The sequence below is a fragment of the Somniosus microcephalus genome, chromosome 25 (genome assembly GCF_052327205.1).
Source record: "Somniosus microcephalus isolate GS21.2 chromosome 25, FLI_Smic_1.0, whole genome shotgun sequence".
Taxonomy (NCBI): domain Eukaryota; kingdom Metazoa; phylum Chordata; class Chondrichthyes; order Squaliformes; family Somniosidae; genus Somniosus; species Somniosus microcephalus.
Genome location: NC_141011.1, coordinates 33367918 through 33372979, shown reverse-complemented (window position 1 = coordinate 33372979; position 5062 = coordinate 33367918).

Here is a 5062-nt window from a genome sequence, read left to right as displayed (position 1 = left end):
CCTTGAAGCCTCTTTGCATCCTCCTCACAACTTACATTCCCACCCAGCTTTGTATCATCAGCAAACTTGGATATATTACATTTGGTCCCCTCATCCAAATCATTGATGTAGATTGTGAATAGCTGAAGCCCAAGCACTGATCCTTGCGGTACCCCACTAGTTACAGCCTGCCAACCCGAAAATGACCAGTTTATTCCTACTCTTTGTTTTCTGTCCGTTAAACAATTCTCAATCCATGCTAGTATATTACCCCCAAACCCATGAGTCCTAATTTTGTTTAATAACCTCTTTTGTGGCACCTTATCGAATGCCTTCTGAAAATCCAAATACACCACAGCCACTGGTTTCCCCTTATCTATTCTGCTAGTTACAACCTCAAAAAACTCAAACAGATTCGTCAAACATGATTTCCCTTTCATAAATCCGTGTTGACTCTGCCCAATCCTTTTTTGTAAGTGCTCTGTTACCACATCCTTAATAATAGATTCTAGCATTTTCCCTGCTACTGATGTCAGGCTAACTGGTCTGTAAGTTCCCCATTTTCTCTCTCCCTCCTTTCTTAAATAGTGGGTTTACATTTGCAACCTTCCAATCCGTGGGAACCATTCTAGAATCTGGAATTTTGGAAGATGACAACCAATGCATCCACTAACACTATAGCCACCTCTTTTAAAACCTTAGGATGTAGGCCATCAGGTCCAGGGGATTTATCGGCTTTCAGTCCCATTAATTTCTGCAGTACTACTTTTTTTATTAATACTAATTTCTTTCAGTTCCTCATTCTTGCTAGACCCTTGGTTCTCCACTATTTCCGGGAGGTTTTTTGCATCTTCATCTGTGAAGACAGACACAAAGGATTTGTTTAATTTCTATGCCATTTCCTTATTCCCTATTATAATTTCTCCTGTCTCAGCCTGTAAGGGACCCACGTTTACTTTAGCTAATCTTGTCCTTTTTACATACCTATAGAAGCTTTTACAGTCTGTTTTTATGTCTCTCGCTAGTTTACTCTCATATTCTATTTTCCCTATCTTTATCAATTTCTTGATCCTCTTTTGCTGAATTCTAAAATCCTCCCAATCCTCAGGCATACTACTGTTTTTGGCAACATTATAAGCCTCTTCCTTTAATCTAATACTATCTTTAATTTCTCTGGTTAGCCACGGTTGGATCATTTCTCCCGTGGTGTTTTTATTCCTTAAGGGAATGTATATTCGTTGTGAATTATGAATTATTTCTTTAAATGTTTGCCATTGCTTTTCGACCATCATATCTTTTAATCTAGTTTCCCAACCTACCTTAGCCAACTTGCCTCTCATACCTACGTAGTTTGCTTTGTTCAGGTTTAGGATCCTAGTTTCGGACTTAACTAAACCACTCTCAAACTCAACATAAAAATCTATCATATTATGATCACTGCTCCCCAGAGGCTCCTTTACTACAAGGTTATTAATTAACCTGTCTCATTGCACAGTACTAGATCTAAAATAGCCAATTCCTTCGTAGGTTCCTTGTCATACTGATCTAGAAAACTATCTTGAATGCATTCCATTAACTCTTCCTCTGCACTATTTCTGAAAATTTGGTTTGCCTAGTCTATATGAAGGTTAAAGTCCCCCATGATTACTGTATTACCCTTGTTACATGCATCTCTAATTTCCCGATTTATACTTTGCCCAACTCTACAACCACTGTTAGGGGGCCTATAGACTACTCCTACTCATGTTTTCTGCCCCTTGTTGTTTCTTAGCTCCACCCAAACTGATTCTACATTTTGTTTTTTCCGAGCCAAGATCCTTTCTCTCTTCTGTCTTTATTCCCTCCTTTATCAGGACTACCCCATCTCCTTTTCCATTCTGCCTGTCTTCTAAAAGTCAAATATCCTGGAATATTTAATTCACAACCTTGGTCACTCTGCAACCACGTCTCTGGAATGGCCATTAAATCAAACCCATTTATTTCAATCTGCTCTATTAACTCATCTATTTTGTTGTGAATGCTTCGCGCAGTTATATTACCTTTAGCTTTAACTTTTTTCTATTTTTCCCGATGTCACTTTAGTCACTAATTACCTTCATTAATCTTTCTGTCCCTTCCTGACCTACTCTGCCCTACAGACTTGACGTTTCTCTTACTGCTTTTAAATTTACACTTTCCTGAATCCCACCCCCCCTTCATTAATTTAAAGCCCTATCGAACGCTCTCGTTATTCGATTTGCCAGGATACCTGTCCCAGCCCGGTTTAAGTGGAGCCCGTCCCCACAGAACAGCTCCCTCTTTCCCCAGTACTGGTGCCAGTGCCCCATGAATTGAAACTCCTGTCTCCCACACCACTCTTTGAGCCATGTTTTTAACCTTCTAATCGGTTTGTCCCTATGCCAATTTGCACATGGCTCAGGTAACAATCCAGAGATTATTACCTTTGAGGTTCTGTGTTTTAATTTGAACCCTAGCTGCTCAAACTCCCTCAGCAGAACCTCATTCCTAGTTCTACCTATGTCGTCGGTTCCTAGGTGGACCACGACCACTGGATCCTCCCCCTCCCTGTTCTTCTCCAGCCGCGAGGAGACATTCTTTACCCTGGCACCAACCAGGCAACCCAACCTTTGGAACTCCTGGTCGCGGCTGCAAGAACAATATCCATCCCTTTGACTATACTGTCCCCTGCCACATTCTTTTTCACTCCCCCCACTTGAATGGCCTCCTGCACCATGGTGCCATGGTCAGTTTGCTCATCCACCCTGCAGTCCTTGTTCTCATCCTCACAGGTAGCAAGTATCTCATACCTTTTGGTCAACGTCAAGGGCCGAGGCTCCTCCATCACTACAGCCTGGGTCCCCATACCTTCCTGACTCACGGTCACACCCTCCTGTCCCTGACCATTGACAAACTCTAAAGTACTAAATCTAAGGGGTGTGACTGCCTCCTGGAATAAAGTGTCATGGTAACTGATATACCTATCAATTCATCCAATGAAAAGCGACGAGTTAAGACAGTAACTATAGGTTTTTATTGGCTAAATAACAGAGCCCACCCTCGTGGGTGATCGGATCCAACAAGGAGGAATACCAGCCAGTCGACCACCTTTATACCTGGGCAAGTAGGTGGAGCCATGGGCGGAGTCAGCAGTGGTCAGCCCAGGTATAACAGCGTGACAAGAGGCGACCTCGTGTAGTGATACAACAGTGTAAACAGTGATAACCATAGTGTAACGATATAACAGTGATAACCATAGTGTAACGATAGTGAACGATAAAAGTGGTTTACCACATTCACCCCTTGTTTAGATTTGAGTCCGGCGGGGTGAAGTGTACTACCAGTTCGGGTATGTCAGTCTGTCCGGAGGCCTCGTAAGCCTTTCCGATCGTCGCAGCAGCGGCGGCGGTGATGCAGTATCCGATGTTAATGCTGGTGTCTGCGTGGTCGGCGAAGGCTCGTGGGGTTCCGGCATGCCGTCTACCTGGGCTGGATTTGGGGGGGTGGTGGGGGGTAACGGTGGTGTCTCAGGGGTGCCAGAGGGTGCGAGGTCTCGTAAGGAGACTGTGTCCTCCCGCCCATCTGGGTGTGCCACATAGGCGTACTGGGGGTTGGCGAGCAGGAGGTCCACCCTCTCGACCAGGGGGTCCGTTTTATGGGCCCTCGCGTGCTTTCGCAGCAAGACGGGCCCCGGAGAGGTCAGCCAAGTTGGTAGCGTGGTTCCCGTAGTCGACTTCCTGGGGAAAACAAACATTCGTTCATGGGGGGTGGCGTTAATGGCAGTGCAAAGCAGTGACCGGATGGAATGCAGCGCTGCCGGGAGGACTTCCTGCCAGCGAGAGGTTGGGAGGCCCTTGGACTTTAAGGCTAAGAGAACGGCCTTCCAGACAGTCGCGTTCTCTCTTTCCACCTGGCCGTTCCCTCGGGGGTTGTAGCTGGTGGTCCTGCTTGCAGCAATACCTCTCGCTAGTAGGAACTGGCGAAGTTCCTCGCACATGAAGGAGGAGCCCCGGTCGCTATGTATATAGTTCGGGAACCCGAACACGGCGAAGAGGTCGTTCAGGCATTTGATGACCGTGGTACTGGTCATGTCTGGGCAGGGGAAGGCAAAGGGGAAACGGGAGTACTCATCAGTGATGTTGAGGAAGTACACATTACGGTCAGAGGACGGGAGGGGCCCCTTAAAATCGATGCTCAAGCGCTCGAAGGGGCGGGTGGCCTTGATCAGGCTTGCTCTGTCCGGCCTAAAGAAATGCGGTTTGCATTCGGCACAGGTTTGGCAGTTCCTGGTCATGGTCCTGACCTCCTCGATGGAGTAGGGCAGGTTGCGGGCCTTAATGAAGTGGTAAAGTCTGGTGACTCCGGGGTGGCAGAGGTCGTTGTGGAGGGTCTGCAGTCTATCAATTTGCGCGTTGGCGCATGTACTTCGTGATAGAGCATCTGAGGGTTCGTTCAGTTTACCAGGCCGGTACAAGATCTCATAATCATAGGTGGAGAGCTCGATTCTCCACCTCAAGATCTTGTCGTTCTTGATTTTGCCCCTCAGCTTGTTATTAAACATAAAAGCGACCGAACGCTGGTCGGTGAGGAGGGTAAATCGTTTGCCTGCCAGGTAATGCCTCCAGCGTCGTACAGCCTCCACGATCGCCTGGGCCTCCTTCTCGACCGAGGAGTGTCGGATCTTGGGGCCCTGGAGGGTCCTTGAGAAGAAGGCCACCGGTCTCCCCTCCTGGTTAAGGGTTGCGGCTAGGGCGAAGTCGGATGCATCGCTCTCCACTTGGAAAGGGATAGACTCATCCACCGCGTGCATTGTGGCCTTAGCAATGTCTCCCTTAATGAGGGAGAAGGCTGCGCACGCTTCTGCCGTCAGGGGGAAGGAGGCGGACTTCATGAGGGGTCTGGCTTTGTCCGCATAATTCGGCACCCATTGGGCATAGTAGGCGAAGAGCCCCAGGGTCCTCTTCAGCGCCTTTGGACAGTGGGGGAGGGGAAGCTCCATGAGGGGGCGCATTCTTTCGGGGTCGGGGCCGATGACTCCGTTCTCTACTACGCAGCCGAGGATGGCAAGGCGCGAGGTGTTAAACAC